A 26,877-nucleotide genomic window follows, 5' to 3' on the forward strand; every position below is an offset into this window, starting at 1 on the left:
AAGAAATACCACAAAAGTATGTGGATGATTGGGGTGGTAGAATTACATGTGATTTGAATTTTGTTTTTGTATATATGTATTTACTAGAATTTCAACCATAAGTCTGTATTACTGTAAGTTCAAAATGTTAAGTTTTTTCACTTTTACTATGAATATTGCTGGGGCTTTAGTTAGAGACTCGCTCTACTTGGATGGCTGTGGGGTTCTAAAACAGAGCCACAGACTTAAAGAAGTGGTTGGTATCTGTTGCCTGGATACTTCATGGGATCCAAATAGTCAAGGTGTTTTCAGGCCTCTGCATTTATGAAAGGCATCTCAGGGCATGAGAGTGAGCCTGCATCAGGAGTCAAGAGATCCAGCTGGTTGTCCCAGATGAGCTGCCTACCCACTCCACAAACTTGAGCAAAACACTTCACCTCAGATTCCTCATTTAAAATGGGAACAACAGAGCATGCCTTGACAATCCCACAGTAGCATGGGATTGTAAAAAAGCATGCTCAAGCGGGAGTTGCCATCCCAATGGAGATGTAATATATAGCATCCGAGACCTTGATCCAATGAACAACCTCAGAGCCCACCCTTGGTAAGGTCTGCCCATCCATGTATACATATTCCCTCTGTCGGTCACCCACTGGGAACAAATGTTCACAGTTGCAACCTTCGAGACACATTTAGCTCCTGGAAAACCTTCTGGATCATCATCCAAGTAATACTAACTCAAGAGTGGAATCGTTGGGAATGTATAAGCACCTTTGTCCACCAGGGTGACTTTCAGTGAGTCAGGATGTCTTAATTAGCTGAAGTATCCCATCCATCACAGACTTAACTGGATTCACATGAGAGTCACTGGTGGCAGGTGGTGGAGCATATTGGTTACTTTGAAGACATTACCCGTATTCAACTGCTAACACACATTTGTACAGAACCAGGAGCTTCATCTTCCTATGAAAGCTCCTGTGTAACTCTCAACTGTCTAGTAAATACTCTTTGTGTCTTCACAATTATTCTGCACTATACATAGATATTGTCAAGCCCTAAAGAATACCCAGCAGGTTCCCTGTCCACTTTTATCCCCAGGAAGTCATGCTTCTGAAGCATCTCCAATAATTAATTTACTGACAACCCACCATCACTCCCACCACTGGGCATGCACATAGCTAGGCTGGAACATGGACAAGTACTTTTGATTGGTCTTTTCTACTTTATACAATTGTCTTGCTCACAAACTCCCATGTGTGAGTGGTTTACACTATCTCAACAGAAGCATCAAGCCATAAAACCATCACTGGATAAAAAGTCAAGACCTCAGTGCCATGACATTGGAAAAAAATGGCTTAACTGCTCTGACCTCAGCTTCCTCATTTATAAAAGGAGAAGGTTGGACTTCCTTAACTTGCCTTACCTTTCTTCAAATTCAAACTCTATACATTTTCACTGAGCAGGATAAAAAAAAAATCTTCAGAGCTCGGAGTAAGAGAAAGGGAGTGTCAACCCCGTGCAGTGACCGTGCCAGGTGCTTCATGCATATGACAACAGACAATGTTCTCAACAACCCCCCTTGACAACATTCCCATTTTACAGGTTAGGAAAGCGAGGCTAAAAGCAATAACGTCCAAAGTTACTGCTGGGAAGTGGCAGAACTGGAACAGGAACTCGAGCACGACAAGTATATCACACTGAACCCATTAAAGACTGGAGGTCAAGGGCATGATCCCAATGCCTTGTTCCACGGTGTGGTCAGTAGCCACTGCTCTGCTTGTGAGCACACCATTCAGGCTGCTCTCTTTACCTGGTGAAGGAGTTTTGGAAGGTTCCCAAGCTTGGAAATGACAATAACAGGACACCAAGAAAAAGATACCAGTCACACATGTCACATGCCCTTTCCTCCCCTCAAATGTAGTGCTTAGTATTTCCCTCACTGTTTCCAGCCCGTGTGGTACTCGATGCCCGTGTGGTCCTGAGCCCCAGAGATGCCCGACTCTGGGCCACCCCAGGGTGGGGGATAGGGCTTGCCTGCACCAGCTTGCAGAGGAGGACAAAGAAGAATTACTGGGCATGCTCCAGCAGAGGCACAGGGTGGGGGGCGGGGCCGGAGGATGGAGGAGAGAGATGGCGTAATGATGTAGTCACTTTCCTGAAGCATAAATTGTGGGCCCATGAAAAATCCAATCACAATTTTCTTTCATCTCATTTGGAAAACAAAGGGATGCTTTTGCCTCAATCTACTGATGGAAATACACATATCAAGTAGGATTCCTGAACAGAGGGGCCTTAAGCCAGGGCTCCCTGTCTGGTGTTCATCGGCCCCTGGTTCGGGGACACAGCCCATCTTCAGGAAATGGTTCCTGGCTGCAGGGCAATGGCATGATCTCTCATCTCATCTGGGGTCCCCAAGAAGGAAAAACACATCCGAACATTCCAACACATTTCCATGGGCTCCACTCATTTGAGAATTTTCCCAAGGATCTCCATTAAAAGGGGAAACACCTTTGTTCCACCTATCTCCATCATTTGGGCCAAAAAGGGAACCAATGGGACTTTTTATTTTTCTCGGGGACTCAGTCCGTGGTCCCAAATTTCACTGAAGAATTAGGACAATTACCTGTCACTCTGTCTCTGACTTAGAGGTTTATTTTCCTGATGTTTTGTAGGCTGATGATTTTTTTAGAGGTCGTCCGGTTGTGTTATGGGTTGTTGTATTTGTGGACTAGAATTTCTCTGTCCACCTCTGAGCTCCCTGTTTAAACCTGGGCACACACTTAGTCTCCGGCCCTGGTTGTGGAGCCCAGGGAGACGGGGACACACCCAAGCTACGGCTGGGAGGCTGTGCTTTGGTTCCTGATTCTTTACACCTTTTCTAAGAGCATGCTTTCTTCTGAATGGGACATGCCCACCACAGTGTCAAACACTTTATGAGCATGGAACGGGGAAATGTGACCTTTAAAATTCTAAGGAAGAAAAGGCCAAGTCCCTACTTGTTTATTATTGTTGTAGTTGTGTAAGATAGCATGTCACTGAGTGACTGTGTCTGAGGAAAGCCAGCAAAAACCTCAACCAGGATCAAGACCTCCAATGAATTCAGATCCTCTTCATGTTTACAGTGCCTCTGAGTTGGTGTAATTTCCATGTACAAAGGTGATCTCCTAAATCCCCAAAAGTAACCTTGGGCTGGTGGTCTCGCATTACCTCACCAGTAAGTAGGAGGAGTTCCTGGCCATCTTAATAGATCAAATCCATGTCATCTGAGGTCAGTCGCGAAGATTCTTCACGAAGATTCTCCTTTTTATTGGCCAACTTTGAAGGACCTGGCTTCAAAATTATTAAAGGATGTGGAGACTTTTCAACTGAATCCCAGACCATGTGTTCTGTCCCTATTCTCTCCCCATTCCACCCACTCCCCAGCCTCCTAAATAGGTCCACAGGTGGAGAGAGTATTGGAGAATAAGAGATTCTTAGAGCTTAGAGGACACTTAATTGGTCTCTAGCCCTTGTTACTGGCCCACTCACAGCTATTTTCAAATTGCTCTTCGACCTCGTCCCACCTCTCCTGTGATTCTGTAGTTCACATCTCACGTCACATATTCACAGGTGATTCTTTCCTCCCATCTTGTCATATGAAGCTTGTTGTTCTAGACTGTTGGAGTTTGAGTTCTGACTCTATCAGTCAAGATCCTTAGTGTGTCTCCCTTCTCTGTGAAACACACAAACCTAAAAAGCAGGGGATCTCTACCTTCGCCCAAGCCACTGATTGAACTGTTGAACATCAAGTAGGGATTACGCTCTTCATGTCCTCTCCCACGGCTCATGTTAACCTGCTAATGAGCTCTTTTAGGGTAAATGGTTATTTGGGCAACTTAGAACCCATGTAACTATTTTATCATCCAGCACCCATGACCCCAACTGGTCTGAAAAAGACCCCAACTTATCCACAGAAGATCCCGTTGAAGGCCATACTGAAATCCAGACCCTCTGCTCATGAGGACATTATGAGACAACTCGTCTAATCACCATATTCCAAAAAACAGCCCTTAGCCTTAAGTTGTTACCATATCGACCAGGATGCAACAGACGCTGTTGTCTTAGCAAGTAAGTAGGAAATCTCCATGGCTTATCATGTACTTTAATCTTCACACATGTGAATCCAATATGGGTCAAACAGTTTTCCTCCATCTTGTTATTTTGCCACCTGAAACGGTGGTCTCTGAGGCTGCCATAGCAGAAAGGGGGCCGTTGGAGCGATGCCTGTTCTTGCCCCCACTCACCATTCATTAACAGCTCCAAACTGACTCCAAGGACACCTGTGTGAAGGGTTGGGGAGAAAATCACCTACCTGGGAGCACAAACCACTTCTGCCATAGCTGGGTAAGTTTCTGCATGTGATCCCATGATCATATTTTCCCTCTTGTGTGCTTGGAAACCTGATCATCCACTCAGGATTTCTAGAACCCTCCACACGGAAGTCTTTGGACAGATTTCATTAGTATCAACCACTAGAGTCATAAATACCAGTACAATAACCTAGATGTTCCGAAATACTGCTTAAGAAGTCCCTTTCATGTAGCTGGAAAAAAAAATCTAATCCTCTGGCCACTGCTGGATAAGAACTCCCAGTTCTGAACAGCATGCTTGACTAAGTCTGATTAATGAATTTCTGAAGTTATTTTTGTTGATCCTCCCACCCTTGACGCCATAATTTGCCTGTGGCAACATGTGTGTAGATTAATGAGGCTTTCAGCAGCCAGTGGAAACGTGTTCATTAACTTAATTATCCACACCTTCCAATTGAGGGCAACTCAGGGCTGTCAGGACACAGCAGAGCATCTGTGCTGAGGAAGAGCACCCGCTCCATGCTCCCCAACTAGGACAATCTTTCCTTGCAGAGGCAAGGAGAGGAACAGGGGAAATAAGTGGATGCACAGGCAACAAAATGACAAGATTCAGTGTAATTACCCAATGGCGTGCTGAATGTGCATGCATTCATTAAGCACCTAGTACGGGTAAACCTGAATAAGCAGGTACCTCCTATGCTTCTAGGCTGCTTTCTCCTCGTGCACAGGATAAGCCCCCAACTCAGGGACCAATCTCTGCTAAGTCAATGGGAATGGTATGTATGGATCTTTGTCAAGAAGGTCAAATGGTAAAGCACCAAGTCTATCTTACCCTGGACCTGGGTAATTTTATTGATCAGTTGTGGTCAACTCCCACCTTGGACGTAGGACTTAGGACACAGAGCCTTCCCAGTGTGCCTGGGCGCCATGCTTTGCCTCCGATGTCTCCCACTTAGCACCCCAAGGAGCTAGTCCGACTTCTGCACCCAAGCCCAAGGGGGAAGTTTCTCCTGCTTCTTCATGCTGCCTCTCTCCTGTGGAGGATCTCTGCCTGTTGCCTCTCCCAGTCTCTCCATTGCTATGCTCCACCAACTAAGACCCATTTTTTGCTTATCATCCCAGACGTGGAGCTTTCACCTTGGCCTTCTCCCCCCAGTGGCTTATAGAGTTCTCTGCTAGACACTGTGCAGGACAGAGATGGTCCTATGGGAGTTCCTGGCTCTTAGGAGGTAAGACTCATGCATGGAGCTGATCATTAGAGGGAAGAGAGTTTCAGCATCTTGTAAATCAGTCTTTCTCAAACTTGCTTGGTCCTAAGAGTGACCTTCTAAAGATACAACTTCCAAGATTCTACCCATGAAGATTCTAATACAGAAAATCTGAGGTGAGACCGAAACATTTTCCTAAGCACCCAGGAGATCCTTCTCATGAGGCAAGTTTGCAAAACACTAGTAAATGACTATATGACAGGAGTAGTGACTATTGATTAAACGTTCGGAAGCTAATCAAGGTACTAAGAAATTTACATATACTGGCTCATTTAATTACTGTGACAAACTTTTCCAGACAGGTGCTAACTTTCCATTCTGCTAACAAGAACACCCAGATCCGGATACATTGACTAATTGCTCAAAATCACACATTTAGTAAATGGCACAGTTAGGATTCAAAACTTCTCTGTGGTTCCTGACCTACATCAACGAAACTAACCTATTTCTAAAGGCTAAATGCTGGTGTAGACTAGCAGTCTCTGAGCTTTTTTTGATAGAGTGCCCTATCAACAACGAAATTTCAAGCATGGACATTCAGTGTATGTGCATATATTTTTAATTTATATATACATACTATTATTCTAATATACTATCTGTATTATAAAATACACATAAAATGGCTATTTAAAAGGTTGAAATCAAGATGAATTAAACAATTTTTAGTAATTTTTATTCTATTTTTTGCTTTCAAAAAATTATTGATACAATAAAAATGCTTTTAGTGAGACCAATGTGATTTCAAATAGGCTTTTCTAAGTTTTTTCAACCTTGGATTAATCTGTATGATGTAGTGATTAACAGTTTGGTCCTAAATTTGGTTTGTTCTGACACTTGCTTTAAGTGCCTGTTGTTGCTAGAAAAGATGCCTCTCAAAGATGCATAAATTCAAATGAAAGAAATGAGGCATTTTTACCTTACTCAGTCATAATGCTCCTTTTTCAATTCTATCTACCAATTATGCAAAGATTCTTGGTGAATTTGGCTAGTAAATTTCCAAGCTCCCTGATAACAATCCATTTTCCCCACAATTTATTGGAATTAAAAAATAAATAAATAAAACTCGTTCAACATCAAAAACATTTAGAAACTTAAAACAGTCTAGAATATTCTGTTTCAGTCTTTCCAGGAATAGAGATCTCCGTTATATATACCATTTTTAACAATGTTAACACTGGAAATGTTTCAAATCACCAGTGCTCAAACACGGCTTCAGGGGAAAGGTGTCATTTTTTTTTCTTTGTATTCAAGAGTAATATGCATACAGGAAAATGTACATATCACAAGTGTATAGATCAGTGTATTTTATTTAACTGAGCACACCCAATTAAAGACACAGAACAAGAAGCAGAACATTATCTTCAGCCTCATTATCAAAAACCCCTTTGTGCCTTTTCCAGTTATTTCCATCCTCCCAAAGGTAACAATTATCCTAGCTTTTTGGCCTGTTCCTTTTTTTTTTTTTTTTTAAACTTCATGTAAGTGGAATCATACAGGGGGCACCTTTTTGTGTGTCTGGCTCATTTTGCTCAAAATTTGATTTGTGAGATTCATCCATATCACTGAAGTTGTCATGGATCATTTATTCTCATTGCATAGAGTATTGTCTAGTGTGAATACACAACAGTGAGTTTATCCCTTTTGCTTTTGATGGGCATTTGAATAAATTCCAGCAAATATTAGCAACAGTGTTGCTATGTGCATTTCAATGCCTGTCTTTTGGACAACATGTCTGCATTTCTGTCAGGTATATCCCTAGAGTGGAATTGCTGGGTCACTGGGTTTGCTTATGTTCTGCTTTTTAGATATTGTCAAACAGCTGCCTGACCGGTTCCATAAATTGACCCTCCCACCACGTGGGAATTCTGGGTGCTCTTCATTCTCGCCTCCTCTTGGTATTGTCTGTCTTTTTTCATTTTAGCCATTTTGGTGCATGTATGATGGTATCTCATTGTGGTTTACCAGTTTCTTTGAAAGGCACTTACTGTCTCGTTATTAAGTTGTGACATTTACCCTTAGGGGACAACTTGAGTGCAGGTTCGTGTTTTTTTTCCCCAATGTATCTGCTATAGCTTATTCCTGACAGCCACTTGTCAACCTGGAAAAGATCGAATAATTTCAACCCTTGATTTTATTCACTCATTATTTCAAATAGTTGGCCAGAAGACAATAAGGGAATCCCTGTTTAAATAAAGTATTTTCAGGAGTACTCCCTATCTCATTACCAAGTATTATAAAGATTCTGCTATGTTGTAAACTTCTTGCCTCTGTATAATGATCCACATCGGTGAGATCCTACTGTGTTCTGTGCTTTTGTGTCTTTAACTTCCTGGCTTAAATAGCTTGCTATGGTCAATGTAGCAGATAAATTTCACATAAGGTGCAAGTTCATGAAATGTGTCTATTTTTTTTTTTTTCACTCCAGTCAACATAAATACCCAAAACGTTGCTGTTGTTAAGAAACTCATCTATTGTTGAGAATGTAATCTTTTCTGGTACATCTTTCCTTTGAGAGCTCACAAGAAAGGGCCCTTCAATGTATTTCATTATTGAAATGAACGATCTAGAAACAGCATAAGCTGAAATGTGTAGAAAATATCTGTACTTTCCATCAGTTGCAAAGCCAATCTCTCACGCTGAATTATTTGTTTAATGTTCCTTCAACTTTTCAGCCACAGATGCTGTGCATCTTCCGACAATATTTAATGACCAAGGAGTCCCTTTGAATGTGCCACTGGGTCATGTTCAGATATTTCTTTAGCCATTATCACAGTAGCAAGAGGAGCAAGTTTCTGACCAATGGATTACAGCTTCTCACTTTCACTCTTAAGAAACAAATTCAAAATTATCAAATTTCACCAAAATGTGTAAAGGGCTGGATTGAGTATATCATGACTTGAACCAGTTGGAAAAAAATTCTTAATGTCTTGCTAATTGCAATGGCTTCACACCCTCTTCAGGTGTGTCAAGACCCAAGGAGAGACTCATCATTAACCACAGTGGATGAAAAGACCATATTTCAAAGAGTTTTCTCAATAATTTTTTAAGTCTTTTGACCAATTCTGTGACTGATGTGATTCGCCTGCCATTATTTTTATCCAGGCATTCGCTGAAAGAGCAGCGAGCACTAGGACTTGCCACGAAGTAGCCTCCTAGCCATTTTCCTGCCGTTCCCTTGGATTTGCCTCATTAATATGATCTTCAGCTTGCAGTTCCTTCAGGGAATCATTTAAAATCACTTGTCCATTCGGTGAGGATTAGTTAAATTGAAATGAGGTATCATGAGCTGTAAATCCATTTAACAGGCACACAGACACAAATCAGCTAACTGCTTATAGGAGTCATACCAGTTTCCATTTTGGGAAGATTCTCCTCGCACTGAAGGGTTCCTTGGAATAAAGAGTGCTTCTCTGCACTTCACCATGGCAGTTTCCAATGTCAGAGCTCTAAGATCTTCCGGAAAGCATCTTGCCAACCTCTTCGTCTGTCAGGTGAGGAGCTGGAGGCCCCCTCTAGAGGAAGAGGGGAGGCCAGGTAGATTGACGGGTTTGTAAGCAGGACCTGGTCATAGGACACATAGGTTCAAATCTCAGCCTCTGCCACTTCCTCTCTGTGTACCCTGGAGCAAATCATCTTACCTCTCTAAGCCTGCTTCATCAACTGTATACCTAAACATGGTGAAGGTTACTGTATGTAAATTATATCTCCATAAACCTGGTTTTAAAAGGAAGAGAGGGAGGGAGGGAAGAAGGCAGGCAGGCAAGCCTCAATGCTGAGACCTGAAATTAAATAGAGATTCTCAAATGAGCCTAGAGGCTTCCAGGGAGTAACATTTTTGTCTTAATTATCTCTGTGGTCTGGCATGCTTAGCATGGTGCCAGGCACATAGAAGACACGTAAAATTATTACTGATTGTAGTGGATTGAATGGTGGCCACAAAAGATACGTCCATATCCAAATCCCTAGAACCTATGACTATGATCTTATTGGGAAAAGGGTCTTTGCACATGTAAGTTAAGGATCTTGAGTTGAGAAGATCCTAGATTATCCAAGTGGACCCTAAATCCAATGACCAGTGTTCTTGTAAGAAACAAAAGAGAAGATTCAGAACACAGAGGTCATGTGAAGATCATGTGAAGCAGAAGGTCAGAAGCAGAAATTGGAGTGAAACAACCACAAGCCAAGAACTACCATAGCCACAAAAGTTCAGGAAGAGGCAAGGAGAGATTCTCCCCTACGGTCTTTGGAGTGAGTATGACTTGGCCGACACTTTGATTTTGAACTTCTGGTCTCCAAAACTGTAAGAGAATGCATTTCTGTTGTTTTAAGCCACCAAATGTGTGGTAATATTTTACCTCAGAAACTAATATACTGAACTTCTTGGCTTCACATAGTCATGCAGCTTGTTATTACCTAATCCAGTGATTTCCAAACTTAAGTTCTGCATAGCCTTCCATGGCCCCCATGATACATTAATAAGTATGGTACCTATTTTGTATTTGGAGGTACTTTTAAGATTTCTTATAACTAAAATATTCTGCAGCTTAAAAAAAAAACAAATTAAAAAATTTGATCAGTCAACCCCAAATCTTGCCCAACTCTACATGTCAACGCTGAAGATCAGAGAAGTTCCATAACTTGTCCAAGTTCTCTCGGAAGCAAGAGGCAGAGCCATAATCAGCCCTACCATCTTCCTCCTGATGCAGGGTTCTGCCTGGACACCCAAAGAGCCACAATAAACCACTGTCCTTGGGAAAGAAAGAAGAAAACATTAGCAGCACTCCCATTATAGTCAAAGACAATACAATATGCCCTTGAGTATCAGCACTGTCATTCAACATTCAACTAGAGGGTCCAAACACTGTGACAGGTAGCGATAAAGGAAGAAAATGGAAGAGAAAGAATTCAGGTAATGTGCGGGGCCGTGGGGCGGGGGGCTCCCGACTGGCTACAGGAGATTTAAGGAAAACACCTTGCTACACACACCCATCAAGGGAGAACATTCTCCCTCCAGGGTTGGAGCAGTTAGCACAGTCTGTGTCACCTTGGAGTCAGACAAAAGCGAATTCCACCTGCCACCCTATCACTTATATCTGTGCGACCTTGAGCAAAATTAACTTCTCTGAGTCTCAGCATCCTGAGTAAATGGGAATAATCCCTACCTTGCCGGGCGGTTGTAGGACTTACAAGACCAGTGCTCTAACCCCTGAGCTACGGAGCCAGTTGTAGGACTTAAATGAGATGACATAGCCTAGCGAGTCTGACCCAGACTCTGTACCTAGGCTAGCTCTCGCCTCTATGATATTAACTGTAGACTTTGGGCAATTACCTCTCTGTGCCTGAGTATCCTTACTTGTAAAATGAGGATCATGCTACTTGCCTCCAAGGGTCAGTATGAAGGTTAGAATAAGCTAATAGTTATAAAGTATTTAAATAGTGCCTGGCAGGTTCGTGCTATATGAGCATTTGTTAAATTAAAAATCAATATGAAAATGTACCCAAGGAAAGGGTGACAGGGAGGTGGAGGGCTACAGAGGAAGTGGGAGGTCCAGGGTCTGTCCTGGCCCAGAGACGACATAGATAGATTCTCTGGCTCCATTCCAAACTGGTGTGTTCATGGAGGGACCAAGCGCAGCACCCCTGCTGGACACAGGGGGCCAACCATGTATAGGGGTGGCTGTTATTATCAAGCCTGGGGCGGGCAAAGTGAGGGTGTGCTCATGGCCCGAGGAAGCGTCCTCCTCCTGTTTCCCACCTTGGCTTCTCCAGAGGAAGGGGCCTCTTTGAGAGCTGGGTAGAGAGCTTTCTGTCCTGGGCTGTTGAAGGACCCAGTCCAGCGCAATGGAGAAGGACCCACCCTCTGGGAAGACCTCTCGGGCTGGTCAGAGAGTGGGAGCAGAGTTCCCAAAATTCCGCAAGGCTGCCTAGCTCCCACCCAGAGTCTGGCACCATCTGCCCAGGGGCCCTTCCAAGAGGCCAAACGCCCCTCAACCTGCCATGCCTCCTCTTTCGGGTGCTCAGATGGGAGTTCAAAGGGGAAAGATTTCACTTCCAAAGGAGGGGCTGTGAGGGTTTGATGAGAGGCTCCTCTCTCCAGGCTCTCTGTTTCCCTTTCAAGGGGTGAGTCGCACTGCTGGAAAGTGACAAACTCGGCTAACTAAGATAATAGGAAGGAGACTCATGACTCAGCTGACATGGAAACCCACCCAGCAGGGCTCAGAGGCCCCACACGGGCAGGAGGCTGCTTTCGGAAAAGGAGGACAGTTGTAAATAAGGGATCCACTCAAGATACTTCTTTTCTCATCCTGGTTGCAGACAGCGTTCCCTACCCCTGCCCCCCGCAGTGTTTTTTTTCCACCAGGAGCCCTGAGTCTGGCAGGCATTGGCATTACTCACAGGGGAGGGAATCAAGGGCCAGGGGAGGAATGCGTGTATGCAAACCTTCCCTTGACAGTCGTGGAAAACAGTAGTGCCCTCCCCATTACAGGGGCCGGCTCTGCCCAGAGGACTGATCTACGCCTCACTTTCTCTCCCAAAGCCTCCACCAAAATGAATTTGGACACTGAGGTATTTGTGTGTACAATAACAGGATGCCTGGGATTTATTTTAAAACTTCCGCTCCCCACTCTAAAATTGTTGGCAGGTGATAGGTGAAAGGAGATTGGCCAAACTAGCCTTTAACCTCCTAGAACAAGCAGAGCTTGCTGGGAAAGTTTGAACACCTCCCTTCCCTACCATATCCTCTGATAAAGGAGGGCATTGGTTCCAGGGCTCTCCCAGGCTTTCCCAGCTCTGCTTCCCGATGAGCTGATGATCTCTATGCATTCCAACCTCTCACCACCCGCTGAGAACCTCAGGCCTGTGTTTTTGTAGCAAGCTTTCGCAGAATGTAGAGGGCAATGGTTTAAGCAAGGATTCTGGAACCCCCATGCCTGGTTTTGAATCCTGGGTGGACCACACACTAATTATGGGACTTTGGACAACTCATGTAACGTCTCTAGGCATCAATCTGCTGATCTGAAAAATGGGGATAATAATATCCACCTCATGGAGTTATTATAAGAAATCAAGGAGTTTATATTCATAAAACACTTAAAAACAGTGTGTGCCATATGGTGTTACAGAAATCACGTTAAATAAAGAAAAGGAAAGATTTCAGAAGCCGCCTGCTTTTCTATGTCAGACTGGCCAACTTTGTCTCCAAAGTGCCAGATAGTAAATGTTTTTGGCTTCACTGTCATATGGCTTTGTCACATCCAGACTGAGGGAACTTGAAGCTGATCCCCTCCTCCCTATCTCTCTGCCTTATAGCAGCTGTCCCCAAGGCTCCATGTCCCAGATGGTGGTACCGCAAAATGCAAGAGAACTCGTAATTTGCAGGGCACGTTGGCAGAGCGAGAGGTAAACTATTAAGCCACGGCAACCTGCGTGGCTTCTTTAGGGACCCAGCACGGCCTGGCCTAGCCTGACCCACGGTAAGCAGCCCTGGGCGGCCGTGACAAGGCACCAGCTGCTCTCTCCCGAGTCCACCCCGAGTTATGCAAACTGCCCTCGTTCTGTTTCCTTCCGCTGTCATACACCATTTCAAATCCCTCTACGGAGCCGGCTGCCATCTTCGAACACCTTCCAGTCCATGCACCGCCTTCTCTAAGCCCACACACAGGACTGACCGTGATTCCCAGATGGAACGGACTTTCAGCAGAACAGGACCACCTGCGGAAGGAAGTACGCCCTCGGTCGTGGGGAGAGGGAGGTCAGCTCATACTGCTGATACAGACGGCGTTTCCCGTGACTCGAAATCCTTGAGTGTATGTCACCATGCTTGTGCTGAACCCACCTTCTTGTACAATTTCTGTATAATTGGCTTTTCATGGGGACCAAGAAGCCCTGTTACATTTCCTCCTTAGGCTGCCATGCCCCTGGACGCGGTCACCCAGCCGAGGAGAACAGGACAACCCGGGGGGGAGCAGTCGGAAAGCATGGCAAATATCCACAGTTCTGTGTCTCTTGCAGATCACAGTCCCACGTTCTTGGAGGGATTCTGAGAAATTTCAGTTCAGGGGGAGCTGTGGTTATGGGAACTGTTCTTTCCAAGCCAAAAATCAGGATACAGATTTTTTAAAAAAAATATTATGCTGCTTCTGTGCGGGGCACCTGGGGGGTTCTTTGAGGAATTAGGGGAATACTGGCAGTCCTTTGAATCACAAGGAAAGCACTCTTGGCCCCTGGGGTTCCCAAGGCAATCTGGAGAGGGCAGTTATAACAGATCCTGTTGTCCAGGGCCTCAGAGAAGGGAGGGCTCCTAACTGCCACCATGAGGGCTGTAGGGGGAGTGAAGGACCCAACCTGTTGGGTGCTATCCAGGTAGGGAGCAAAGAAATTGGACTTGGGGGCCAAGCAAGCCTGCATTCAAATCTTGGTTCGACCTTTAGCTACCATGTGAACCTCAGGCGTGTCCCTAAACTTCATCTGAATTCCATTGGAATGGTGGCGCCTTCTTTGAAGACTTGGTGTGAGGATTACATGGTGAAGCTCTACAAACTCCAGGCTCTTGGGAGGTGTTGGAGCTCGGAGTGCCATTGCTCACCCCCTCTTCTCCTTCAGGATGCCAGGTACTTCTCCCACAAGGTACTAGGGACTTCTGCTAGGTACTAGATACTTCTCCCACAAGGTACCAGGTACTTCTGGTAGGTACTAGGTACTTCTCCCACTAGGTTCTTATTCCTACTAGACAATAGATAGAAGCAACTGTAGAGACAAAAAATATTCACTTCATTTAAATGTTTTGTAACAATCTTTAGTACGGGAGACTGCCTCAGAGCAGTGATTCATATTAGAATATGGATGTGCAATCATATCCATACTTTGGATATGGGAAGCTTTTTAAAAAAATCTCAATGCCTGGGCTACCTCCAGGGATTCTGGTTCAAGTGGTCAGGGTGACTATGATCTGCAGACGGGCTTGAACATGCAGCCCCAGCACCTCCTATTTCCCACCAAAGTGACTCCATCCACACAGCACTCCCAGATCAAAATGTTCATGTTGATGGGGCTCCCCACAGGCACCTAGACTTAGAAGTTCAGGCCTTGAAGGCCAAGCACCATGGCCACCTGCCATGTGACTTCCCATCCTTTTCTTGAGAAAAATATGGATTTGACAAATTCTATCTAGGAGAACACAGTACCTCAAGCCTGGGGCTCCTCCTTTCCCAAGAGGTAATTTGTAGATATTACAATAAAGAGAAGGGAATGAAAGACGAGGTGTTCTTCAAAGTCTCTATATCTTACTGTAAATCATGAGATTTTATTTTCCCCATGCCTGCTACTCTGTAATAAACCCATTAGAGTTTAGAGGAAACCCGGCTCCCAGGGCCCCCAGTGTGAAAGAAGAAATAGCAATTGAATGCCATTGTTGTCAAAGTATAAAGTCTCAAGTATAAAGAGGAGTATAAAGTATAAAGAGAAAGGCAGGTCACCTTGACCCTAGGCAAACAGTGACCAAATTATGCCTTAGATCCTTGACCATGAAGGAGCCTCTTCATCTCCCCTCCTAAGGTGGAGGTGGGTGAGAGTGGGGAAGCAGGGAGGGGGTGGTCTTCACTGTCCAGAATTATTTGAAACAATCCCAGTAAAGAAATCTCCAAAGCAGAGAGCAGAGAATGCAACGCAGGTGTTGCCTGATTGCATCCCAATATTATCTTGAGTAGAGAATGGAAGGGGTCTTGTTGAAAAATCTGTTCACTGATATATATCTCTTGGAATTCTAAACTTTTCACACCCAGCCTGGCTAGTTTTTTAAATTCATTAAGAGGCTGGCACAAAAAGGAAAAACACCTCTGTTCTTTGGCCAAAAATTTTTCCCAAATACCTGCAGGGAGAGTGCAGTTTAAAGCATGAAAAAGTGAATGTGCAAGGAACCAAGTCAGAATCAAGGTGGGTCCAGAAGAAAGCAAGCAACATGAAGACTTAGAATGTTAACCCTGCTCAATAGACAAATGTGACCCAATGAACAGCAGTCCTTCCCAGTATCCCCAGTACCTTGACATTTCTGCCCTTTGCATGGAAACATGAGTAGAGACAGAACAGTTCTGTCCCTAGCACTTCCACAGAGGACAAATATATATGTTCCTGCAATTTTCCACATCTGTATGCCAAGGCAAACAAAGGGCGAGCATCTGTGAAATATTCCAGAAATCACACCAGCCCCATAAAGCAATCTCATGATTACTCTTCTTGCAACCAACATTTACGTGCCCAGGCACACAGTAGGTATTCCAAGAACCAAAAAGAAGTAGAAAAAGGGATTGACTTCCTCCAGTGCTATAAAAATTCCTCAGACTTCATGGTGATATTCTGCCAAGAAACAAGGCTGTCCTCTCTGTCAAACGGCCCTCTGCAGGCTTCAAACCACCTCAGTCTCAGCCCCAGCCCTGCCCATGCCCCCTCTACTCCCAGCCTGGGCTGTGACTTGAGCAAGTTACCCAAGTTCTCTGCACCCCAATTCCTTGCCCACTAACATGATGGCAATCGCTCTACCTGCCTCACAGGGTTGCTGGAAGAATCAAGTATGGATAAAAGCAGCCAGTGACCTGCAAGGCTATGCACGCAGGCAGGGTCTATATAGAATGGCATGGGAGGTGAGGAGGTGGGGATGTGCCCAAAAGACAGCGATGATAGATGAGGGGGAGGAGGAGGCTGGTGCTGATGGTGATGACCAGGATGACCACAGCCATGACAATGACCCTTATAATCTCATACTACAGATTCTGTACACAGACTGAGCAGTGACCAGGTCGGAAAGGAAAAGACTCATTGGCAGATCGCTGTTTCTCCTCTCCCTACAAGCACACCTTGGTTTAGGGCATGATCCTAGACAAGGAGACCCATACTATTGAGTTTATTTTTGCAGATCATCTGTTGCACTTTCTTTTTGTTTACATTAAGGATGAGTACTCCATGGAAGTTGTCAAAAAGGCTCGGATAAGAACAGGTGGCCATAACTACCATTGATACCCAAGGCTCCAGGCAAAAATGCTGATATCCTGCCTCTCCGTCTGCGCGCGCAGCAAGCCAGCGCAGATGGGATCTCCCACGTGCACTCAGTACTTCCTCTGGACGCATGGGAAAAGTGCCACACTCCTCCCTCTGTGATGCTCTCCCACGATGTTGCAACAATCTTTCTGAACCAGAGACCAGAGGAGGGAGGAAGGCAACCAGTGTTTATTGAGTGCTAACTAGGTACTTTACTTAATCCTCACAATTATCCTATGCAATAAAAATCATTACCCCATCTTAGAGATGAAACAACTCCCGGTCTCAGAGATAAAGTGACTTATCCAAGATCACTTTGCTAATAAACAGTGGAACTAGAGCTTGGGAGAGGCTTGGCTCAAAGCACTGTAAGTGCTGTGGGAAATGCAGAGTTAAATATTCCAGGGTAAATGCACCTTTAAGGAGCTTTCGGTCCAGTGAGGGGAAAGCAGCGGCAACTAACATAAAATACCAGGTAGAATGTGAACAATGGCAACGTACAAGTCATGGACTCTAGGTGCCAAAGGAAGGAACAATTCTGAGCCCAGGGTCCAGGAAGTCTTCGAAGAACAGATGGCATTTGGAAGGGACCATGAAAGATGAGTACGACCATAGCAGGAGGAGAATGGGTTGGGGAAGGGAGGGGCATCAGGAAGAAAGACAAGGTTTGGTGAAGGCCCAGAAGCCTGAGAGCACCTGACAGGCTGCTGAGGGTTGTGACCACATCACCTCCCTGCTGCTCGTTCCTTTCCTTCCAGAGTAAGGTCTAGGCTTCTGGACAAGGCTCATCAGAACCTTCAGGTACTGGGCTTCTTGCCAAGCCATGATTCGCCCTGGTGGTGTCAGTCTCCCAAACTCCCCACACCCTCTTTCACACCTAAGTCATTCGTGATGAGACATATGTCCGCTCCCAGTGGCCACCCTTAATCATCCTTGACTGCTAGACGTGGTACCCTCACCCCACACGGAATTAGGCTCCCCTCGAAGAGGTTCTTGTAGACCCTCCATTTCCCGTGTTACGGTGCTTATCAAACTGCATGGCACTCACCAGTGTCTGTGTGTCTATATCTGCCACGAGGCTGTGAGCTCCATGGGACCAGGGGCCTTACTGGGTTCCCCAGAGTGCACCATAACCCAGAGGTACAGGAGGCAAGTAGCAAATAAAATGGAATGGTTAACTGGATAAATGAACCAACCAGGGAGGAAATGAGAAATGAAACAAGAAAGGAAACTGAGGGCCGGGTTTTGAGTTAGGGGTGTGGGCAGGACCTGGAGGGCCGAGCGCACATCCAGGCTATGTAGCTGAAGTAGCCAAGAGCTGCCCTTGGGGGTTTGCAGTGCTCTCGGTGATGCCAAAGGTGACTGTGTGGACAAGGCAGGGGAGGGTGAGAAATTGCCATGTGTACATAGGAACTCTTAAGAAATACGATACAAATAAGTGGAAGCATTGGTAAGGACACCCCTGGGAAACCATCTATTATATGAGTCAGTCTCTGAGAAATCTCTGCTGATGGCCTGGCAGAACGTTTGCCAGCCGAATCTATCATTGCAAACCTCAGAGAGCTTCTGGGAGCGTGTGGATGATGGGCTGTGGGAATCTTGGGTCATAAAACTTTCGCCCAGCTGCTCGAGTACCTGGCTGGGCAATTAAGGAGGATTCTTTCAAGCAGATCAAAAGGCTCTGATGAGGTGATCTCAGGAAGCTTCCTGCCCTCCCTTCAAGGAAGGCAGGAGTCAAGCCTCATTATTCTCATTTTACAGATGAGAAAAGTAGGTTCCCTGGTGACTAAGTCCCTTGCCTGAAGTCAAACAGCCAACCAAGGGTGGAACCCAAAATAAGCATCTCGGTCACCCTACTCCCAGGACATTGTTTTGCTGCAGAGCCTCCCATCCTGCGGAAGACGGACTGCTTCTGGGAAGCTTCACACTTGAGTGCTAGAGTATGGCATGGTTCACAGGGGCCACGCCAACTCAGCACACACAGAGACTTCCCGGCGCACACGGTCACTTGGCACCTGTCACATGCAACATCAGACGTTCGACAGTCTTCTCACACTAGCATTTTCTAAAACCCGGGACCCAGATCTGACAATAACAACCCAGTTACTCCATGGCCCACTGAGACGCAAACCATTTCAGAGGACATACACGATCATGGCAGCCATCCTAGAGAACTTCTTTCCAAGTTCCTAGAGTCATACCTGGCTTCCAACCCAGTTCTGCCCCTGCTGTTCTCCGGACCTGAGCGAGTTCCTTAACCTAAGTCTCATCCCCACACCTATGAATTGGAGATTGCAGAATGCCTCTCTAACTGGGTGGTTGCGAGGATGCAGTGAGGTCAGACATATAAAGAACATAGCCCAGAGCCCAGCATATCACTCAATAAATGTTAGCAATTACTAATAGCATTGATCATATGAATGACTTGAGTTCAAAAAGTAATTCGTTCTCTATCTGTTCATCATCTGGATATTAAGGACATAAGTCCAAATCTTAGTATTTGGCCAAAGCCATCCCTTCTGGACCGAGGAAGTTCATTTTTACTCTCAATGATCTCAACTACCTGCCATGTTTTAAATGAGAGGTGATTTAGAACTCTTAATGCAAAGGATACTTGCTACAGTGAGGATATTCTAAGACTCACGGAGGTGGGTCCAGTTTGTCATGGATTCAAAATTCTCTCTGGGGTCCTGCCTTGTACCTCCCTTGTCTTGTCATTGCTACCTAGTCATTATTGGGCCCAGCGTCCAATCAATTAAAGGCAATGCACAAAGAGAGGTCCAAGGCTGGTAAGCTGACACAAGGAGGCATGTGCCTCTGTGGTCCCTGGCTCCAACATTGCCTTTGAGTCAATTTTATAGTGTCTTGTGACCTAGAAGACTATCTCTCTAAATGAGCCCTGGTTGTTCATTGTGTTTGAGAAAGCGTGTCCTAGTATTGGTTGTTATTCCCTTCGGATATTATGGTTACACTTCATACACACCAATGTCCTGCCCTTACCCCATCAGCCCACCCCACAGGCCAACTGCAGTGTGGTGAAAGTTCCCATACATTCCTCTGTCTTCTTACTCCAAACCCTTATTTCTCTTGTTCTGAGCTCTTTCTCTGCCACAGGAGTGTACTTGGCCCCCTCTCAGGGCAGGCCAGGGAGATAGAGCTTCCATGAGTAACCCTCAACTAATACAGGACAAGAATTAATAAATAAATATCCCAGTTGTCTCGCCCCTCAGTGGGGCAATTCTAAGATAAGCCAATACTGCCTTTTAAAGGGTCCCCAGCACAACTGAGTCGCAGGTGCCCACAGTGACAACAGACTCACTCTTGCACCTTCACTGGTTTCCTCCCTTCCCTGGCTCACTTCCTCACCCCTAACGGAGCTTCCTCAGATCACCTCCAAATTAACTGTTGTCATCCAAATCCCTGCTTGGATTCCACATTGGAGGAACCCAAACCAAGACAAATTCTTCAATGAAAACTAGCATTTACATTAAAATAACACAAATTTTTAACTATTACTACCACATTAAGTAGACATTGGCACTGACATCTGCTACAGAGCACGTCTAAGAATAAAATCCCTGATTATAACATGGTGCTCTGTCTCCACAGATTCCTCTAATACCAGCTACTAGTTAACTGAAGGTTAGGGCCTCACTCTCTAGTCATATTAGTCCCAGCCATGGATGTGATCCCATGAGCCTGTGGCCAGCTAGTGCTAAGCACTCACAAGAAAATTAATTAGACTTCCCACGGCTGCTCTTTGACTCACTCAACATCAACTTCCCACCATGCTTTTTCATCCTTCTCCTTCCAGATCACAAACTCAAAAGGAAAAAATAAATACACTCTCTAGTCCTTTTCCTGCCCAATCCTCAGAAAGTCTTCACTCAGCTGATGCAAGGTGTTTTCTCAATGACCCTTGATTAGCCACCTTCTCTTAGTTGTATATAGCACCCCCATCAGAAAGGTGCCCTTCACTCCACTCCACAGATGCTGCTCATGGGTCTCTCTTTCCCACCAAGACTTATTAAATTTGGCCTCGAGGGCTTTGTCCTTCTGAAGAATATTTGGAACCTCATGACAATTTGAAACAAAAATTATATAGTTAAATTTGCCATGTCCCGAAATGTTTTTTTTAGGTTTTCGCATGTGTCTTAGAGTGGTGCATTAGTGTTCTATTGCTGTATAACACATTACCACAAATGTAGAGGCCTTAAAACAACACACACCTGTGTCCTCACAGTTTCTGTGGGCCAGAAGTTCAGGCGTAGCTTAACCAGGTTCTGTGCTGAGGGTCTCACTGGGCTGCAATCCACAGGCCAGTTGGGCTGCATTCTCATCTGGAGACTCAAGTGGGAAAGAACCGACTTCCAAGCTCATTCGGGTTGTTGGCAGAATTCATTTCCTGTGGCTTTCTCACTGAGGGTCCTGGCTTCTTGCTGGCTGTCAGCTAGAGGCTATCCTCAGATCCTCGGCCACCCTGAGTTCCTTGCCATGTAGGCTTACCTACTTCATTGAGTCCACTAGGAGAATCTCTGATATGACAGAATCTTATATGATATAACGTAATCATGAGAGTGACATCCCATCGTCATCGCCATATCCTCTCACTTAGGAGCAAGTCACAGTTCCTGCTGGCAGTCACACTTAGAAACCACCTGTTCTTCATATTTTTCTTTTAATTGACCCCCCCCCAGCTTTTTTTTATGTAGTCTCTTCTTTGGCAATACATCCAGTAGTAACATTTTCTTATGACACTTCAAAATAAATAGCTAATGACTAATTGTTTTTAATCATAATTTGCTCAACATCAAAATTAATTTCACCCCATCCCTGTTGTCCATGGTATACGGCCTCTGAGATGGTCTCCAATGCTCCTCACCTCCTGCTATTCAACCCTTGTGTAATCCCCTCCTGAGTGTGCGCTGTATCCAGCTACTTGTGTCTAATTAATAAACTTTGGCAAAAATGATGGATATCACTTCCAAGAGAAGGTCACAAAAGACTGTGACTTCTATCTTGTGTGTGTTCTCTCTTGTTCTCTCACTTACTCACTATGATGAAGCCAGGACCTTGTTGGGAGATACTCTCTGGAGGGGCCCACGCGGCAAGGCACCAAGGAGGGCCTCCAGCCAGCAGCTCCCAGGGCACTGAGGCCCCCAGCACAAGAGCTGACAAGAAATTGAATCCTGCCAACAGCCCTATGAGTGAGCCAGAAGGCAGGTCCTTCCTCATCGAGCCTTACGATGACTCCAGCCATCTGAGAGACCCAGAGCCAAAGGACTCGGTTAAACCTCTCCTGGATTGCTGACCCAGAAAAACTGTGAGGTACTAACTGGTGCTGTTTTAAGCCAGTTGGGGTAACTTGTTGCACAGCAATAGATAACTAGTACACTCTCAAACAATGGTTTGTGCCCTACACTTAGAAAATGAATCCCAAGGGAAGAGTGTTAGGCACTGTTCCAGTGGGGGAGGTGGAACAATGGTGGAAAGTAGAGGCAACTTGTGTGCGCGGCTCAGAAGCTTCCCAATATGCCTCTTTACACCTGCCTTGGAGCTTAGATAAGAACCTGTGAGGGGAGAAGCTGAAACAGAAGAAAACAAAACAAAACAAAAAATAGGATTATTTCCTAAAAATCCCAATGAGTTACGGAGAGGCAGGGTGGCCCCGCTTGGGGCATAGGTGAGCAGAAAAGATGCAAACAGAGATGGGCATTCTCCTTGGGTCAGCATGGAACACAGCGATGCTGGAAAGAGACAGTAGCCCCACCACAGATACCAGCCAGTGCGGCCTTGGCAAGGACCTCCAAACTTGGCTGTGAACATCAGAGCAGAAAGCTACAGCCGAGAAGGAGGGTAAACAGAATACTGGAGCCAGAAGGACAGAGTTCATATGTACACAGGAACCAGCCCCTGGGATTTCCAGAAATAACCGAGTTAAGGTCCTTGGCAGGGAATCCTAGACAGCGGGCTAAGAGACACAAGGTGAGCATAAGGTAAATATAAATATTTCTTGATGGTTGACAACACAGAGGGTGTGATGGCTAAGGAGACCCTGATCCTCCCCAAATGCTGGCATCCCCAGGGACGCAAGAATACAAAATATTTTTTTCTTTCTGATGACATTGTAAGTCCCACAGTGCAGGGATCCACTTGCTTTCTAGTGTCATGTTGTATGCTCGACACTCAGTGAAGGATACAGATGGAGAGAGAGACACAGTGGACTTTCCCGTTTAATGATTTTAATACAAATAAGTTTATGCTTCACCCCCTGGGCTTGTCCCTTGGCTAGAGGCTGCTTTTTTTTTTTTTTTTTGCAAGGGCAGACCTGTACATTCAGTACTGCACAGTGCCAATATCAGCCAGCCACCTCCCTCCTCATCACGTTGCAGCCAGACTCCAGCTCAAATTGTTGAAAAATACAACCTCAAAGCCCTCCCAGGCTGAACCTACTCCTCCAGTTCTGGGGGGAACAATCAACCCAGAAAATGTGGGATAGAGGGGAACATTAATGCCTACATTTCCAAAATAATAAAAAATACTGTTTTAAACCATTAAGTGCTGGGGTAATTTGTTACACAGCAATAGATAACGAATACACCCTCAACGGATGGTTTGTGTCTCACATTCAGAAAACGGCATCCTAAGGGAGAAGCATTAAGACACCATTCCAACGGGGTAGGTGGGATAATGATGAAAAGTAGGACAATTTGGGGGAGGGGGGAGTTAGATGAGACACCGAAGCCTTGGGTTTTCGTTCCAGCTGTCCCAAGACCTACCGGCTGTGTTACTCAGTGAGATCATTTCCTCTTCTGTAAAATGGAATTAATGATAAATGCCTTTCTTACATCACACTGTTATTACGAGACTCAAATTATAGAACCCGAGTAAAAGCTTTGTAATATGCGAGGTTATATACCAAGTAAGGGTTTATAATCATCAACATTATCATTATCATCTTTATTGCTGGCTGTTATAAGGTAAAACCAACAAAAGTTGGAATGTCTCAGTCCAAGTCCAGCCGAGGAAAACAGCAACCACTCTACGTATTTGGAACAAGAGGAAATTAATGTGGGGAATGGGTTACACAGGTGACACTGGGTTGAAAACCCTCCGGGAAACAATGAGGCAACCCAGAAATTAAGAACAGCAAGAAGCCACTCCTGCCCCTTAGCTGGAGGGACAGAGGAGGAGGCAGGGTCATAGGAAACCAAGTCCCGAGGTCACCCTATAACGCTGGTGGGATCCAGAGTCAAGGAAGAAATGCAACCTCTGAAGGCAGAGGGGAGGAGAAATACACTGGTTTCTCCTTTCCTGACTCCCCCCAGTCATGGTCCACTACCCCCATTGGCTGGACCAAGCCAGAAACCAACAGACACAGGAGTGACAAATGGATCTGGAGCCTATAAGCCCTGGGCCAAAGAAGCCTTCTATTCAGCGAGAAATGAAATAACATGCTAGAAGTGGGAGTAACATAATGAAGAGACTCAAAATCCCAAAGACTCAGATCCCAAAAGAGCATGGGAATTCATCTGGTCCAAGCCCTCATTCTACAGGCAAGACCCCAAAGAAGAAAATGAGGTGACTTGACCAAGAGCACAACCCATCTGGCATGGGGCAGCTGAGAACCCAATCATCTGAATTCATAGTTCTTTTCACAACATGAAACTTTATAATGACGAACAGCAGAGACCCTTCAACTCGACGGAAGGGATGTGTTCCAATAGATGATTGCTAGCTAAGACAGTTGTGTGGACTATAGAATTCATTTTCCCACAGGAACAAGGTTATCTTGGCTGATCATGTTCCCAGACCGGCTATCGAGTGCCTATTTAGCCCACAACATGGGAAAGAAAGGAATCTTCCTACTCCAAATTAATGAGAAATCCAGAAGCTGCTCAGCATCTTTCTCCCTCCAGGGCGGAACAGAAGAGAGAGCTCTCCCTCATCTCCTCCCTCTGCCACACTAGCTGATATTTCTCCTTGTTCTGCCATTAAGGGGAGGTTTGGGGTGGGGCGGGGGGTGTGTTGCTCCTTGCCTTCCGTCTGGTGAGGAGGTTCTCCTCCTTCACCACCCTGTCCTTTTCCCACAGTGTTTTCCTGTGGTTGCAGGGCCAGCAACAACAGGACCAGGAGCTTCTGGAGGGCTGAAAGCACATCTTTTTCTTTTTCTTTTTTTTTTTTGTCCCTTACACCTTTGTGCCCTTGGTGCTGACCCAATCCTGCACTTCTCACCCCCTACCATGTTCTCCGTAGTGGGGTCTGAATTAACATCTTCAGGAGGGGCGTTGGGGAAAAGCATAGTCATTCTAGAATAATTTTCTATTTAGAAAATGAAAAAAAAACACCTTTGGTTTTCATACTATACGTTAAAGTAAGATGTGCACAAAAGGCAAAGTACTCTTAGATGGTGAGGGCGCTAGGGATCGGGGGCGGGGGGAGAGAGGAGAGTGCTGTTTTCTGTGAAGTGAGCACTCCATTCTCAGGGCCTGCAGTGAGTTCATTCCCTTCCGGTTGGGCAGAGATTTCCCCAAATGGTTGTCACATTGCCCACATTTGATCTTCTGGTTTACCCATGCCACCTGCAGCTGGTGAGCTCCACTTTCGGGAACCAACCACCCAGAAGAGAGGAACTATCCCATCCAGCCGAAAATTAGAACAAGGGCAAAATTCCTGGCAACTTAAAACGAAATGCAACTTGGTAGCTAATGAAGAAATGGAAACTGAAATACACGTTCTGCTCTGCTAGTTGAAACGCAGAGATCTATTTCCCCAAACCTTGATACTATCTCCCAGTTGAAGAGGACAGGAACTCGAAGTCTGTACACATTCACATGCCAGTGCCCTTTCCTGGAAGCTTCCCCACTCTGCAGAGGCGGAAGTGATTGTCCCGGCCGCCCGTTCTCATCTCACTAGGTCAGGGCCATATACGGCCACACAGGCAGTGCACTGTGCAACTCAAAAGGTGCCATTTCCACCAGTTGCAGTGTGAATGGTGCCCCCTGGAGCGGTGCAGTGTTACTATTAGAACAAAGCTTGCCAGTTGCCTTGTATCGAGGCTGAAACCTACAAAGCCATGAGCTCTTCGCGGAGTTACAGTTGCTTCTGTGTCCCGGGCCCCTACAACAGTGCCTGGTACAGAGCAGAACCTTAGTATAAACTCCCAGGGATTTAAGAAGCAACGAATTCGATAAGAGAGTCAGCACCACTCTTAGGGGAAAAAAAAAAAAAAAAAAGGTAATTATTTGAAATGGGAGCAAAATCCTAATTAGAGTATGGATACTCTTTGAACTGACCTTGATACTTTAAAGAATAAACAGAACAGAGTGGTGAAGATCACTAGCTCCGGGGTCAGAAGGATCTGGGTTTGAATCCCAGCTCCACAACTTACTAAACCATGTCAGGGATGTTCCCAAACCTCCCTAAGCCTTAATTTCCTCACCTGTGAGGATCAGTTGAGATCATGCCTTAGCATAGTGCCTGATACATAGTAATGGTCAATACATCTTAGTTGTAATGATGAGGTATGTGGTTAATGGCGATTAATCAATACAACAATAATTCCAGAAGGCACATTTTAGCCATCAATATTTATAACCCACAAGAAGAAATATGCCCAAGGCATAGTAGGTGCTAAGTTAATGCTTTTTGAATGAGGGAGGGGGAGAGAAGGAAGGAGTGGGTGGGGAGAGAAGGAAGGAGTGGGTAGGGAGAGAAGGAAGGAGTGGGTGGGGAGAGGGTACTGAACTGGGAACCAGAAGAGATACAGCTTCCCATCTGCCATCGCTGACATTGTGACTTTGAGTAAGTTCCTTTCTCAGTCTCAGTGTGCCCCTTTTTAATAAGGGCATGAGATACTGTCTCAGGTCCCTTTTTCAGGATCCCCTCCCGCAGAGATCCTGCTCCTGCTCATTTCTGCAGTGTTCCCTCATATCCTGCAGGTGGTGCTGCTGAGTTAAGAAGGAAACCTGTTTTTCCGCAGCCTGGTTCCCAGCGGCCAAGTTTCTGTATTAACAGCAGACTGGGAATTAGGGAAATCACTTACTTGTTGCTGAAAGTGCCTGAAGCAGTAAACGAGTCATTCCATTTCCTTTCTTGCACTTGGCCTCTCCCGGTGCCATAAAAGCACCATGGGTGTGGGGAGGCAGCTGGTCCTGGATTCCACTACATCCGGCCGGTGACCTTGGACAAAGGCATTTGCCTTCTCAGAGCCCCTTTCGTAGTCTGCAAAATGAGGATAAAAATACCAT

At 45.4% G+C, this 26,877-nt stretch overlaps 1 long non-coding RNA gene across 2 annotated transcripts in view; it reads right to left on the reverse strand.

Moving 5' to 3' along the window:
• Positions 1–4,202: 4,202 nt before the first annotated feature.
• The window catches only part of LOC123858724 (uncharacterized), a 51,001-nt gene continuing 28,326 nt past the window's right edge, over positions 4,203–26,877 (reverse strand). For both annotated transcript variants that reach the window (XR_010410511.1, XR_006794204.3), the window contains 2 exons: positions 26,673–26,851; positions 4,203–9,157 (listed from right to left, as the gene is read on the reverse strand). This is a non-coding gene — a long non-coding RNA (uncharacterized LOC123858724). The remainder of the gene's footprint in view (positions 9,158–26,672; positions 26,852–26,877) is intronic.

This window comes from Mirounga angustirostris, unplaced genomic scaffold (assembly GCF_029215605.1).
Source record: "Mirounga angustirostris isolate CCGP_5_RB_7025 unplaced genomic scaffold, mMirAng1.0.hap1 SCAF_4, whole genome shotgun sequence".
In the NCBI taxonomy this organism is placed as follows: domain Eukaryota; kingdom Metazoa; phylum Chordata; class Mammalia; order Carnivora; family Phocidae; genus Mirounga; species Mirounga angustirostris.